At 43.6% G+C, this 16,693-nt stretch overlaps 1 protein-coding gene across 2 annotated transcripts in view; it reads right to left on the reverse strand.

The window, feature by feature from the left end:
* Window positions 1-16,693, reverse strand: part of LOC115113339 (serine/threonine-protein kinase 32C-like) — a 91,979-nt gene that overhangs the window by 30,367 nt on the left and 44,919 nt on the right. The window contains exon 1 of one of the 2 annotated variants that reach the window (XM_029640870.2): window positions 10,911-11,095. The exons of the other annotated variant lie outside the window; for it this stretch is intronic. The gene's annotated coding sequence lies outside the window, so the exon portion shown is untranslated. Of the gene's footprint in view, window positions 1-10,910; window positions 11,096-16,693 lie in introns of those variants that run through there. 2 annotated transcript variants of the gene reach the window in all.

Here is a 16,693-nt window from a genome sequence, read left to right on the forward strand (position 1 = left end):
TACCACCTTGCTCTCCGTCCCGCTCGTCTTTCCTACTCAGGTTTTTCTCTCCTCTGTCAGTCTTTGTCAAAGGCTCATTACAGTACAGTATAAAGTAATACAATTTCCCTCCTCCTTGCGGATCTGTGTTAAGTTGTAAGGAGAGAGGGTGTGGGAAGAGGCATTGGGTAGATGACAGAGGACATGGTTGTGGTGGAAGAGGAGAAGCTTGCTGAGTAAAACCAATTATGTTCTTAAAGATTTTCTTGGCCCCTCGTGGTGACACCGCGGCTCACGGCCCTCCAGATTTCCTCCTTCCTCCCTTGTTGCCCTAGCCTACACACAGACCCAATTTCCTCAGCCTCATTTCATAGAGGCCAGCCAGTCATCTGCACTGCGCGAGGGGATGGACGATGAACGGAAATAAAATGAAACACTGCAACTGCTAACCAAACGGCTAAAGCTTTTTACCGCTTGTCCTAAGGCTGTTAGCTCTTCTCATGACTCCCCTTGTCGCTGGAAAGCATGGAGCGCTGGTGACAGCCTGTGATTTCAGCCCCAGAGCAAAGCGGTCTTTCACACTCGAGGCCACAGTTAAACTAAACTGTCTTATCGCACCGAGAAGCCAACGACCTATCAGACCTATCAAATCTGCTGTCAAATACCCAATCTCTGGCCCCTCATTTCAGTTCAGACACATTTGTATGACTGAACAAATCACATTTGATTTGTTTATTTTATGTGCCCGAATACAACAGGTGTAGACTTTACCGTGAAATGCTTACTTACGAGCCCTTCCCCTACAATGTAGAGTTAAAAAATAAGAATGACGCTATATACAGGGAGTGCCAGTACCATATCAAAGTGCAGGTGTACGAGGTACTTGAGGAGATATGTTCATATACACAGAGTATAGATAATACTAAGACTAAAAAAGGAACAGAGTAGCAGCAGCATATACTATATGATGAGTGTGAAAGTATATATGTGTGTGTGTGTGTGTATGTGGCATCAGTATGCTTGTATGTGTATTATATGTGTATCTGCGTATGTAGTGTATGTATGTGTGTGAGTTTCTGTGAGAGTGTCAGTATAGTATGTATGAGAATGTGTGTGTGGGTAGAGTCTTGCGAGTGTGCATAGGGTCAGTGCAAAATAGGGTCAATGCAGATAGTCCAGGTAACCATTTGATTAACTATATAGCAGTCTTATGGCTTGGGGATACAAACTTCCTTGGAGACTGTTGGTCCGAAAACCGATGCTCCGGTACCGCTTGCCGGATGGAGCAGAGAGAACAGTCTATGGCTTGGGTGGCTGAAGTCTTTGGCAATTTTTCTGGCCTTTCCTCTGATGCCGCCTGATAGAGGTCCTGGATGGCAGGGAGCTTGGCCCCAGTGATGTACTGGGCCGTCCGCACCACCCTCTGTGGCGCGTTTGCGGTCAACGAAGTTGCAGTTACCATACCGAGCGTTGATGCAGCCAGTCAAGGTGCTCTCGATGGTGCAGCTGTAGAACATTTTGAGGATCTGAGGGCCCATGCCAAATATTTTTAGCCTCTTGAGGGGGAATAGGCACAGTCATGTCCTCTTCACAACTGTGCAGGTGTGTGTGGAACATGTTAAGTCCTTAGTGATGTGAACACCAAGGAACTTGAAGCTCTCGACCCGCTCCACTACAGCCCTGTCAATGTGGATGGGGGCGTGACCAGCAGCCAGAAAGATAATTTATTAAGAGTTTATTCATTTATTCATAGAGAATATTAGCGATTCAATAGATCAGAGACCAATTCTGTATAGGTATAGACAATTGGAATCAAACTGAGCTGAAGGTCTGAATCTGACCATTTTCATAACTATTAGCTTATGAATATAGGGTAGAGTATTTACACCATCTAAAATTCAAATCATTGGAGATGGCGAGGACAGATTAGCATGGTGGTCCTAGACTAGGACTGTAGCACTGACTGTCAGAGCGATGGCTTCTGGGTCTGAGCCTTTCTCGGGGTAATAGACGCCAAAGTGAGCCTAATTAATTCCGAACTGTTTTCTCTAAAATGCTAATGGGCGGCACAGTCCAAAGCATTATGGTCCCGCTGGCTATATTTCATTGTTAAATATTCATTATGAAGCCCTGCTATTCAGGCTAACTTCAGAGTTAATAAATAGGCATAGTAAAAGGTCAACCTTTTTGGAAACTGGGAGTCTTTACTTTGGGGCCAGCCCTGAGGATGGTGCCAAACCGCTCGGCAGGCTGTCGACTGGGGCATGCGGTGTGACTTGGTGAAGCGCCGGCTAATAAACTGGCACAATCACAGGAACAGACTGTGTGTACTGCCTGCTTCCAGCTTTGTTGGCAGGAGCGGCGCGGTGGACAGCGTTGCCTGGAGGTGAGGCACCCTACGTAGTGACAACGTTAGCTGAATGGTTGTAATCTCTGGCCACCAGCTGCACAGCACACCTGCTTATCTTGCCTCTAAAGAGGCCTTTCAAAAGAGGGACTACCCATCCATTGGTCAGGTTGGATATTGATTTCCTCCCTGCACAGCCTTGGAGAGAGGGAAGTGTGCAGCAGCCGTTTGATGTGGAAAGAGTCGAAGGAAGGGAGGGCGGAGGCTGGAGATGAAAAACACCTGTCCTAAAAGAGATCCACACCTCAACGAAATGCTCAATCACTGGAAAGGATCAAACGACAAACTTAAATTGTTTTGAACATTATAGTTTGTAAATTTTTTCCCCCCTCTTTTCACAATTCTTATTTAAATCAGTGTTCTGTGACCAGAAAGCAGATAATAATAAATGAGCAAACTCAAATTAAATCACATTTAATTTGTCACATAAATAAACAAAAGATGTAGACTAACAGGTTCACCTTCCAACAGGACAACGCCCCTAAGCACACAGCCAAGACAACGCAGGAGTGGCTTCGGGTCAAGTCTCAAGAATGTCTTTGAGTGGCACAGCCAGAGCCTGGACTTGAACCCAATAGAACATCTCTGGAAAGACCTGAAAATAGCTGTGCAGCAACACTCCCCATCCAACCTGACAGAGCTTCCAGAGAAGTATGGGAGAAACCCCTAATACAGGTGTGCCAAGCTTGTAGCGTCATACCCAAGAAGACTTGAGGCTGTAATGCTAATGTAAATCGAACATCTCTGGAAATATGGCTGCCAAAGGTGCTTCAACAAAGTACAAAGAGTAAAGGGTCTAAATACTTATGTAAATGTGATATTTCAGTTTTGTATTTTTAATACATTTAGGGGTATTGATTGTGCTCGTTTCCATCCCCCTACCAGGTGTCCCCCATCTCCCCTCAGTATCCCCTGTGTATTTATACCTGCGTTCTCTGTTTGTCTGTTGCCAGTTCGTATTGTTCGTCAAGCCTTACAAGCGTTTTCCCCCTTGCGCGTGTCTTTCTATAGTTCCTGTTTTCTAGGTTTTGACCATTCTGCCTGCCTTGACCCTAAGCCTGCCAGCCATTCTGGACCTTTTCGAACACTGTCTGGATTACCGACCTCTCCCTGCCCTTGACCTGTCATTTTGCCTGCCCCTGTACTAGTAATAAACTATATACTTCAACACTGTCTGCATCTGGGTGTTCCCTGAAACGTGATCATTTTAGTATAAGGCTGTAATGTAACAAAATGTGGAAAAAGTCATGGGTCTAAATACCTTCGAAATGCCCTGCATATCAACCACCAATATCTGCTATCTTGTTTTATGACCATCTAAATACCATGCTTAAAGAATGTGATCATAAGAAGGAGAATCTTCATGGTCGATTTCAATAAACTGTGAAAACAAAACTTGCAGGGGAAAAAACTCAGATCACAAACCATTTCAACCTCACTAAAATAATACAAGGACCAACCAGAGTAACAGACGTCCCAGACTCAAATGTATCTGGTGTTCACTAACAGATCTGATCGAATAACTAAGTCCATTACCGCTTCCCTTCTCAAGCCGTTGGGTACTGGTCCCCTGGCTGATGCCCCCCCACGACACCCCTCCCCAGGACAGTAATGGGAGTCCCGTCTATAGCGTCAGCTTCCTCCTGGACTCCCAATGTCATGGGGGTCGGCTCCAGCAACGGGTGGACTGGGAGGGGTACGTTCCAGAGGAGAGTTGTTGGATGGTGGACCTCATCCATAGCCGCAAGCTGTTGCGCCAGCTGATCGTTGTGTTGGTGGAGTAGGTGTCCCTGTTCGCCGACCGTCTGATATATATATATATATATATTTCTCTCTCTCTTCTGCTGCTTCCATATTTTTTAGGTAGTATCCTGTAACGTAGACACGGAGTCTGGAAGCAAGTGCCATGTGAGTTTAATGAAAATGAACATGGAACGAATACAAAACAAGAGACGAGTCTAACAAGGAAAACAAACAATACTACCTGATGACTGAAAGAACAGATTGCTAGATAAATGGTAAGTTATCAAGGTAGTAATGAAGTTCAGGTGTGACTGATGATGGGGCGCAGGTGTGAGTAATAATGGGTGCCAGGTGTGCGTAATGATTGGTTGCCAGGACCGGTGGATAGTACACCGGTGACGCTGAACAGTGAGAGCGGACGTATACGTGACACCGGCCCCTTTACATGGATGTTGCATTATTGTAATATTGATGTTGATTAATATGCATTGACCCCTATAAATAAATAAATAGAGACAAAAAAAGGCCACCATAACATTAACTTATTTATCCATATACTCCTTAGAACTTTGAGTAAGCCTATGCTTAATGAGGAGACTCTCACCAGCAAACACAAAACAACGATTGTGGACTTGTCAGGAGTCGTAATGGGAGCATCCATTTAAGTAATCGCAAAGCATTCGCTAGTTGTTGCTAGCACAATCATCTCCTCCATTATCGAGCCTAATCCCACACCCCATCCCTCTGACTCGAAATACCCTGTCCCTGTCAGGGTATTTGGAATCTCTCTGCAATTCTAATGGAGTATAAATTCTTAATTGGACCTGAAAATGAGACAGATACAGTCCATGACTGATAAGGCAAAGAGCCTCTTCTACAGACAGGAGAAGGTGCCAAGTGCACGCCGCAAAATAAATAATAGGGGTTTATCCGACAACAAAATAGAGCCTGTCACTCAAAAACGGCGGCAAAGATTTTATACAGCTTATTGGCATGAATAAATACATATCAAAACCACTAATGATTCATCATGTCCAAAACCAGTCATTTTTATTCAAGGAAGGAAATGGTTTTTGTAGAATAGTATCTTGTACTGTGTATCAAAAGAATACATCAGAAACACGTTGAGATTTCAAAATAGCTAAAGCCCATGTACAGTAAGTCATACTGTAGGTGTCAGTTATTTACCCATCTCTGCATTCCTAACTTAATTATGATCAACATATATTTTTTTATTTAAACTTTAAATCGGCACATAGAACTATTCAAGCATGCGACCAAAACAAAAAAGGCATCCAGTCTGTTTAGATGCACACGGCGGCTTCAGGTTTAATCGTCAGAACAATTTAAAGATGACCAGCTCTTCAAATACCTGTTTTATGGACCAGTGAATATTTGAAATCCAACAACTGAGCTTTGTGCTGCCACATTTATGAGCTTTCTCAGAGGAGAGATATTGTTTTTAAAAAAAGCATTTTTTAAATGACAGCTCCAAATGGATAAGCCTCCAAATTGGTCAACATGGGAAACGAAGAAGAAACCATTACCGCCCTTATCAAATCAAATGTTATTTGTCACATGCGCCGAATACAACCGGTGTAGACCGTACAGTGAAACGCTTACTTACAAGCCTTTAACCAACAATGCAGTTAAGAAAAATACCCCCCCCCCCCAAATAAATAAATAAAAGTAACATATAATTAAAGAGCAGTAGTAAAATAACAATAGCGAGGCTATATTACAGGTACAGTGTCAATGTGCAGGGGGACCGGTTAGTTGAGGTAATTGAGGTACTATGTACATGTAGGTAGAGTTATTAAAGTGACTATGCATAGATAATAAGGGGGTAGCAGCAGCGTAGAAGAGGGGGGGGGGCAATGCAAATAGTCTGGGTAGCCATTTGATTAGATGTTCAGGAGTCTTATGGCTTGGGGGTAGAAGCTGTTTAGAAGCCTCTTGGACCTAGACTTGGAGCTCCAGTACCGTTTGCCATGTGGTAGCAGAGAGAACAGTCTATGACTAGGGTGGCTGGAGTCTTGGACAATTTTTAGGGCCTTCCTCTGACACCGCCTGGTATAGAGGGCCTGAATGGCAGGAAGCTTGGCCCCAGTGATGAACTGGGCCGTATGCACTACTCATTATAGTGCCTTGCGGTCGGAGGCTGAGCAGTTGCCATACCAGGCAGTGATGCAACCCGCCAGGATGCTCTCGATGGTGCAGCTGTAGAACCTATTGAGGATCTGACGACCCATGCCAAATCTTTTCAGTCTCCTGAGGGGGAATAGGTTTTGTCGTGCCCTCTTCATGACTGTCTTGGTGTTCTTGGACCATGCTAGTTTGTTGGTGATGTGGACACCAAGGAACTTGAAACTCGCAACCTGCTCCACTACAGCCCTGTCGATGGTCCTCCTTTTCCTGTAGTCCACAATCATCTCCTTTGTCTTGATCACGTTGAAGGAGAGGTTGTTGTCCTGGCACCACACGGCCAGGTATCTGACCTCCTCCCTATAGGCTGTTTTGTCATTGATCAAGCCTACCACTGTTGTGTCATCTGCAAACTTAATGGTGGTGTTAGAGTCTTGCCTGGCCATGCAGTCATGAGTGAGCAGGAAGTACAGGAGGGGACTGAGCACGCACCCCTGAGGGACCCCCGTGGTGAGGATCAGCGTGGCGGATGTGTTGTAACCTACCCTTACCACCTGGGGACGGCCCGTCAGGAAGTCCAGGATCCAGTTGTAGAGGGAGGTGTTTAGTCCCAGGGTCCTTAGTTTAGTGATGACCTTTGAGGGCACTATGGTGTTGAACGCTGAGCTGTAGTCAATGAATAGCATTCTCACATAGGTTTCCTTTTGTCCAGGTGTGACAGGGCAGTTTGGAGTGCAATAGAGATAGCATCATCTGTGGATCTGTTGGGGTGGTAAGCAATTTAGAGTTGGTCTACGGTTTCTGGGATAATGGTGTTGATGTGAGCCATGACCAGCCTTTCAAAGCACTTCATGGCTACTCACGTGAGTGCTACAGGTCGGTAGTCATTTAGACAGGTTACCTTAGTGTTCTTGGGCACAGGCACTATGTTGGTCACCTTGAAACATGTTGGTATAACAGAATAGGACAGGGATAGGTTGAAAATGTCAGTGAAGACACTTTCCAGATTGTCAGCGCATGCTCGGAGTACACGTCCTGGCAATCCGACTGGCCCTGCGGCCTTGTGAAACGGAGAGCGTGATCACACAGTCGTCTGGAATGCATGTTTCAGTGTTACTTGCCTCGAAGCAAGCATATCAGTAATTTAGCTCGGCTGGTAGGCTCGTGTCACTGGGCAGCTCGCGGCTGTGCTTCCATTTGTAGTCTGTAATAGTTTGCAAGCCCTGCCACATCTGACAAGCATCAGAGCCTGTGTAGTACGATTCGATCCTAGTCCTGTATTGATGCTTTGCCTGTTTGATGATTCGTTGGAGGGCATAGCGGGATTTCTTATAGGCTTCTGGGTTAGAGTCCCACTCCTTGAAAGTGGCAGCTCTACCCTTTAGCTCAGTGCAGATAATGCCTGTAATCCATGGCTTCTGGTTGGGGTATGTACGTACGGTCACTGTGGGTACGACGTCATCGATGCACTTATTGATGAAGCCAGTGACTGATGTGGTGTATTTCTCAATGCCATTGGATGAATCCCGGAACATATTCCAGTCTGTGCTAGCAAAACAGTCCTGTAGCTTTGCATCTGCTTCATCTGACCACTTCTTTTATTGACCGAGTCACTGGTGCTTCCTGCTTTAGGTTTTTGCTTGTAAGCAGGAATCATGAGAATAGAATTGTGGTCAGATTTGCCAAATAGGAGGGCGAGCGAGAGCTTTGTAAGCATCTCTGTGTGTGGAGTAAAGGTGGTCTAGAGATTATTTCCCTCTGGTTGCACATTTAACATGGTGGTAGAAATGAGGTAAAACGGATTTAAGTTTCCCTGCATTAAAGTTCCCGGCCACTAGGAGCGCCACCTCTGGATGAGTATTTTTCTGTTTGCTTAAGGGCGTATACAGCCTTACTAACACCTTACCTCTACTACACATATAATCTGATATGAAATCATAACAATCCCTTGAACTACATTTATGTAGCTGGGTCTTCGGAGCCAGGCAACACATGGCCTGAAAAGCAACCATTTTCTGCTGCTAATGTGCTTAGGCTAACTGTGTTTGTGGGTCCAGTTTTAAAGCAGGTGATTGCACAGATGAGGCAGTACTATTAGTTGTCCTCCTAATGAATAGTGGCTCTCCAAGGTTGGCCCGGGATGATACCTTTTAATGAACTTTGATTCCGCTGCCCTATCAATTGTTGTCACAGCCCAGAACTCCAGGGAGCCCTCGGTGTGGTGAAGGAGGAAAAAAAGGTTGGCTATTAAATTTAGTGGAGTCAGGAAGCATAGGATTGTCTTGTTCTAGGTCAGCTAAGTGTCAAGTGAACCAAGCAGCAGCTGTTTTAGGACAGATGAGGAAAAACATACAACGTGAACAGCATCAGGCACCTGTCTTAAAGAGTAAGAAGCATTAAACGTAACCACATGTAACATATGGATTTACATAAGTATACGCATCAAAAGTCCCAATGCAAAGTTACAACTCACGTTTCTATTTTTAAAATTATTACATAAAACATATCATAATTCCGCAGTCATGTCGGGAAATGTTTTTCCAGGGTGTAATGTAATATGGAGGACCCAAAAACCAGCCTATTCCCTATAATGTACTCCAAAATAAATAACTTCAAATGTATAACATAAATTAAACCAAATCGTTTGCACTCATGACTACTGGTTTAAATGACATTTTCAGCCAATTTATGAGCAAATACTTTATGAATGTATTGTTACAAATCAACTTGCAAGGTTGCTAGCCAACTAGCCTGCTAACGTTAGCCCTACTAGCCTGCTAACATTATCCCTACCAGCCTGGTAACGTTACATTAACACTGACTGAGTCAGCCAGTTCCTATCAACAACTACCTTACAGCTACCTTAAAGTAAAACAACATTTTTTAAATGCATAATGGCATCTAACCAGTTATCAAAGAATGTTAGCTGTATGCAGTTATCTTAGCCAGAAAATGTTAGGTATTTAGCCAACTTGCTATTAGCCTAGCCAATCACCACGGTTATGGCTGGCAAGCTAGAGCCCAATGCCTGGAGATCTGCTAGAACACAACACAACTAAAACATAACTGCAGATCAAAAGCAAAAAGTGAGCAGAGACTTACAGATTGTTGGCTGGGTCCTTCCGATGGTAAAACGTTTTTTTTAAAATGTGCAGGCTGAGTAACTACCAAAGCAAAGGTGAGGCGGGGTCTACACCAGCCCAAGGGAGAGTCAGGGAAATCCAATAACTATATAGCGAATCCAAAATAGATAGATTCCAGATATCTGGCAGCTAGCACGCTAGCACTAAGCCAAGGTGGGAAAAGTTACAATGCTCCCGTAGCCTACTTCAGAGAAAATGTTGTAAAAGTTGACAAAACAAAAAGGAGAACAGACGAGGTATTACACAACTAGAGCAAGCAGGTATGATTGTCTCTTTTGTTTTAAGGGGCCCATGGCCTGCCGCGCTAACAGGTTCCCACTAGATAACACAGCCACAAAGCCTGTGAAGCGCATGGTGTGGCTAGTGTTAGCCAGCTTGAGCTAGCTACTGAGCTAGCATACGAACTTGGTAGCACATAGTAAATCCTCCATATCACATTGAGAAATAGTGCATTGTGGGTAGTTTAGAAGATATGGAAATAATTTATAAATATTTAATAACCCAAAAACATAACTATGTTTGTACTAATAGGTAACCAGATCGTGACTACAACTAAGTTACTAAAGCTGTGTTTGAATACCCATACTAACATACTGTACACTACATACTTAATGAGTATATACTACATACTGATGGATTCTGGGTTCTGACTCCTAATCTTGGAATAGTGTTAATTATCAGGTATCCTATTGAAATATTGAGTGCTATAGTCTAGGGTCTACACCAGAAGTTAATTGTTATCTGTAGGAGAAATGTATATGGTGGAGGCAATTAAGCTGGGAATGTACTGAGTGAAGGAAAGACGTTGGCAGGCACTGATCAGAGTGGAGATGTGGTTTAGGGAGGAAGGGGTCCGAGGTCAGGTCAGGTGACGTTAAGGGAGAAGGAACAGTTTATTGTCCTCACTTAATTTCCTGCCTAGCAACAAAAATGAAATATTTAGACAGGAGGAGGAGATTCCACCCCAAATTGGGGTATATATACTACCACTGGTGGAACCATGTCTTATGCAGCTGTATAACCCAATGGGTGAATAAAATTGGTTTAAGCTTTACTAATCAACTGTGAGTTTTACTTGGTTCATTTAGAACCTAACAATACTATTAGTTCATTTTAGTATACTGTAAACGAACGGTATCCTTTCAGTTGAGCATACTAGTCTCCCGGAAGTTGATGCGGTTGCTATGCAACATCTTGCTAGCTTGATAGCATAACAAATGACGAGCTAGACATTTTACGTTTTCAAGGTGTGTTCATAATTTCTATCTGAAGTGCCAGAGTGCGCTCTGTGAGTTCGTAAATCCAGCGCGTTGTCAGATTGTCAGTTTGTAAATTCTTGGAGCGTGTAATTGGACGCTCTGGCCGAGGAGGGTTGATCCGAGCGTTCTGACCTCACAACGACAGTCAAGCACCAAAGCTAACTTTCTAACGTTGGCTAGCTTGTTAGCCATTTCCAGACACAAATGACACCTCACTCTGACAATTTTACTCACCCCAGCGGAGCTGGTTAAGCTGTTTTCATGTTGTCCAGAGCATTGGTGATTGGAATTGTGCTGCTGGCAACAATTTAATTGCGCTTTTTTTGCAGACGCTTACTTACACCGGCCATATATTCAACGGATGTTGAGCGTTCATAAATTCATCAGTTATTCTGCGCTCTGGCACACAGACGAGAGTGCTCTGAAATCAGGGTAGATAGGCAGAATTAACATTGTCCATTGAAAACACACCACAACTATACCACTTAGCTAAGAATGACGTGAATAATCAAGTCAATAAACGTTGGGTAGTTAGTTAGATTATGGTTAATATACTGCCTGGCAAGTTCGATGTATTAGTAGCCAACTAACGTTAAGTAACTAGCTAACATACAGGTACATACTGCTGTAATGTATGCGGTTCGTAAGGATAGCATAACTAACCAATTCTCGGCCAACATCACGTGTAACGTAACTTATTTGAAAAGCCATTACTTTATTACATTGCTCAATATTTTCTTAACATTTGTCATAATTAATTAATTTAATTGTGTCCGCTCTCGTCGGACTTCAGCTGCATATTTTGCACCATTTTCTTCAAATCTGAAAACGCTGTGAAGCCACGCTCATTTTCTGAAGAATTGCATTATGGGCCCTAAAAGCAGGGAAATCGTGTCCACTGCTTATATACTTCGTATTTTGCAAATTTAGTATGACATCCAGGAATTTTTGGCATACTAACTATATCCATACTATGACCATTAAGCATACTACATACTCAATTTATGTCACAAATAGTATGGGCTAGTGCAGTTAGTATGAGTATTCGAACACAGCTTATGTCTTTAACCACACTATGTTGTTACATTAAGACAGTGGTCCCCAACCTTTTCTGAGTCAAGATTACTTTTGGATTTAAAAAGCAAGCCTAGACCTACCGCCAGGTTCTTTTTTGAAACAGGACTTAAAATTTGTAAGCCTAACCAACATTAATCTAATAAAAATGGTTATGTAGGAATGAGGTTCGTGCAGTAGGCTTTAAACATTATCACAGCATATTGGTAATGCTTGGCCTGCCAATATTGTTCTTCTCAGACCCTATTATACTGTATTTAAAGACTAGAGCTTTGATAACAAAAATAGATCAATTGTACTACATGTGAAGCACAGCTGAGCATAAATCAATTGAAATATCTTGCAAATAATTAGCTTTTTGATATTACTGGACTGCGTCCATTTTACTGTACCGGCATCTGATTGTCAGTTTCACAGGAAGGAGGGAGAGAGCAGCAGAGGGTCCACCTCTTACGGTCCCTGCTCTTTCCTTTCCAAAGGTGAGACTGACTAGGGAGAGGGGACACATCATCCACCTGATGGCAAAACCTGCATCACACCACATTATTTCTGCCTCATGCACAAATTAATGTTGTTCCTATGACCAGAGAAAGTGAAATATGCCTCGATAAAATAGACACAACGAGCTGCTAACAATAAAAATGCAGGCATACGCTTGGCTACTCATTCATTGCAGCTGTAGTGCTCGTTGTAGCGTGAGTGGAAGTAGGGAGAAGCATGTTTTAAGTTTTGTAAAAGTGTGGAATAAAAACAAACATGAAGTGACTCAAAAACAGCAGCTCTTTGCTGTATTATTTGACAGTCTCGCCCTGATCCTGGTTTTAAAAGTTATTACATCTCAGGAAGGCTAGTATCAAACTTTGCTGTGCGGTCGTGGAAGTTGTAGGCACAGTGATTTGAGCTATCCGATTGGCCAACGCAGAAGGCACACTTGATTTACCTCTCCTGATTTAGCTCTCCTGGTCAATCGGGTAGGTGGAGTGCCCCTTCAGAAAAATGTTATATTTAAAAATGGGAACACCTACAGTGCATGACAAAAAATAAAATAAAAATAGAAGTGCAAGGCTTTTATCGTTGGCATTTCTACAGAAATATTTGCTAATTGACTAGGAATGCCTTGAAGATTGACCAGTCGGTCGCGATTGACCGGTTGATGACCACTGCTTTAAGAGATGAGAGGGAAGAACTTCCTCAAAGACCCTAAACTGACTTTTAAACTATGTGCTCCTGTTTCTGGGGAAACACAAGTGCTCACATACTATATATCAACATCTCATATTGGGGTTTCAGGCGGGGTGTTGCGTGAGAGGGATAGGTTTGGTTTTGTCAGTATAATAGTGTAGTGCATATCATACTGTATGCAAACAGAAGTAGGACGTGATTGAAACAGAGAGTGATGTAAGCTTAAAATAACATACACCAAGACACACACACAATCAAACAATAGGATGTAACATGGGCTCTAGCTGTCTGTTTTGTCGAGAGGCAGTGATGAGCAAGGCAAATACTGTATGTTTTCAGGCTCTGATGAACTTGTCAGTCACAGAGAGAAGAGTAAATAATCCCCTTTATTTAATTCATTCCCCTCGCCATCTTCCCTTATATCGCTAGTGACAGGCGGGAGGAAAATGTTTACCGAGCTCGGGGGCCATTTTCAGAGCTACATGACGCACTTTTAAGGCTGCCATAGTCATTAATAACAAAACAGCCTCCATTTGACTGCTTGAGCTTGGCCTCAGAGCGAGATAGTAGAGCTTAACAGGAAAGTTTGTTTTCTCAGGAACTGTCGCCCTCCTAGTGCCGGGGAAGGATGAAAGAGCTTTCCCATCTTACTAGTTCATTCACACCATCCTGTGGATATAAGTGTATGGAGGTCCAAACAACAGCCTGCCAGCAGTCAATAAATTATAGACTACTATTCGTCTCGCACAACTATGGCTGTGTGAGAAGAAAACCCTTAGTAAATCAGCTTTACGCTTTAGCTGGGATATTTGGAATTAATTGGAAAAAATATAATATGACCGTTCCTTACAATACTGTAATAGTATGTTAGGTTGGATACAGGGGTCCCACAGGGATGTGTGCTCAGCCCCCTCCTGTACTCCCTTTTCACCCATGACTGCGTGGCTACGCACCACTTCAACGCAATCATTAAGTTTGCTGACGACACAACAGTGGTAGGCCCGATTACCAACAACGACAAAACAACCTATAGGGAGCAGGTGAGTACCTTGGAGGAGTGGTGCCTGAAAAATAAACTCTCCTTCAACGCAAAAAAACAAACAAAGGAGCTGATTGTGGACTACAGGAGACAGAAGAGGGAACACACCCTCATCCACATCAACAGGGCCACAGTGCAGAGGGTCAAAAGCTTAAAGGTCCTTGTTGTGAACATCATTGCAGACCTGAAATGTTCCAATCACAATGACACGTCGGTGAAGAATGCACAACAGCACCTCTTCAACCTCAGGCGGCTGAAGAAATTCAGCATGGCCCCCAAGACCATCACAAACTTCTACAGAAGCACCATGGAGAACAATCTGTCTGTCTGTACTACCAACTGGTATGGCAACTATACCCCGCTCAACAGCAAGGCTCTCTAGAGAGTGGTGCGGTCAGCCCAAAGCATCACCGCAGGGGACACTGCCTGCCCTCCAGGATTTTACAGCACTCGGTGTCAATGGAAGTCCGCCAAAAATATCATTAAGGACCTCAGCCACCAGAGCTATGGTCTGTTCACTCTGCTACCATCCAGCAGACAGAGACGGTACAGGAGCATCAGACCCGGGATCGAGAGACTGAGAAACAGCATCTATCACCAGGCCATCAGACTGTTGAAGAGCCATCACTAGCCAGCTACCTGCCCGGTACTCAGCCCTGCAAAAATGTCACATGTACAGTGCAGAAAGTACTGACGCCTTGACTTTTCCCACATTTAGTTACGTTACAGCTGTATTCTAAAATTCACCTGTGGTAAATTCAGTTGATTGGATATGATTTGGAAAGGAACACACCTGTCTCTATATAAGGTCCCACAGTTGACAGTGCATGTCAGAGCAAAAACCAAGCCATAAGGTCGAAGGAATTGTCCGTAGACAGGATTGTGTCGAGGCACAGATCTGGGGAAGGGTACCAAAACATTTCTGCAGCATTGAAGGTCCCCAAGAACACAGTGATCTCCATCATTCTCATATGGAAGAAGTTTGGAACCACCAAGATTCTTCCTAGAGCTGTCGGCCCGGCCAAACTGTGAAATCAGGGGAGAAGGGCCTTGGTCAGAGAGGTGGTACCAAGGACAACCATCTCTGCAGCAATCCACCAATCAGGCCTTTATGGTAGAGTGGACCGACAGAAGCCACACCTCAGTAAAAGGCACAACAGCCCGCTTGGAATTTGCCAAAAGGCAAGATTCTCTAGTCTGATGAAACCAAGATTGAACTATTTGGCCTGAATGTCAAGCCTCACGTCTGGAGAAAACCTGGCACCATCATTTGCCGTGAATCATGGTGGTGGCAGCATCATGCTGTGGGAATCTTTTTCAGCGGGAAGCCCTGGGAGACTTGTCAGGAAAGAGGGAAAGATGAACGGAGCAAAGTACAGAGAGATCCTTAATGAAAACCTGCTCCAGAGCGCTCAGGACTTCAGACTGGGGCAAAGTTTTACCTTCCAACAGGACAATGCCCCTAAGCACACAGCCAAGACAATGCAGGAGTGGCTTCGGGACAAGTCTCTGAATGTCCTTGAGTGGCCCATCCAGAGCACGTACTTGAAACCGATCAAACATCTCTGGAGAGCTGAAAATAGCTTTTGCAGCAAGGTTCCCCATTCAACCTGATAGAGCTTGAGAGGATCTGCAGAGAATAATGGGAGTAACTCCCCAAATACAGGTGTGCCAAGCTTGTAGCATCATACCCAAGAAGATTTGAGGATGTAATCGCTGCCAAAGGTACTTCAATAAAGTACTGTGTGAAAAGTCTGAATAATTATGTAAATGTGATAGTTTTTTATTTTTAATAAATTAGCAAAAAATTTCTACAAACCTGTTTTTGCTTCGTCATTATGGGATATTGTGTGTTGATTGATGAGGGAAAAAAATATTAAATCCATTTTCGAATAAGGCTGTAACAATATGTGAAAAAAGTCAAGGGGTCTGAATACTTTCCAAATGCACTGTATACAGTCATTGAACGCTGGTCACCTCATAATCCATTTACAGTTGAAGTCGGAAGTTTACATACACCTTAGCCAAATACATTTAAACTCAGTTTCACAATTCCTGACATTTAATCCTAGTAAAAATTCCCTGTCTTAGGTCAGTTATGATCATCACTTTATTTTAGGAATGTGAAGTGTCAGAATAATAGTGGAGAGAATGATTTCTTTCGGCCTTTATTTCTTTCATCACATTCCCAGTGAGTCAGAAGTTTACATACACTCAATTAGTATTTGGTAGCATTGCCTTTAAATGGTTTAACTTGGGTCAAACGTTTCAGGTAGCCTTCCACAAGCTTCCCACAATAAGTTGGGTGAATTTTGGCCCATTCCTCCTGACAGAGCTGGTGTAACTGAGTCAGGTTTGTAGGCCTCCTTGCTAGCACAAGCTTTTTCATTTCTGTCCACAAATTCTCTTTAGGATTGAGGTCAGGGCTTTGTGATGGCCACTCCAATACCTTGACTTTGTTGTCCTTAAGCCATTTTGCCACAACTTTGGAAGTATGCTTGGGATCATTGTCCATTTGGAAGACCCATTTACGACCACACTTTAACTCCCTTACTGATGTCTTGAGATGTTGCTTCAATATATCCTCAGAATTTTCCTTCCTCGTGTTTCCATCTATTTTGTGATGTGCACCAGTCCCTCCTGCTGCAAAGCACCCACACAACACGATGCTACCACCCCATGCTTCACGGTTGGGTTGGGGTTCTTCGGCTTGCAAGCCTCC

This window comes from Oncorhynchus nerka, linkage group LG28 (genome assembly GCF_034236695.1).
Source record: "Oncorhynchus nerka isolate Pitt River linkage group LG28, Oner_Uvic_2.0, whole genome shotgun sequence".
NCBI classification, from domain to species: Eukaryota; Metazoa; Chordata; class Actinopteri; order Salmoniformes; family Salmonidae; genus Oncorhynchus; species Oncorhynchus nerka.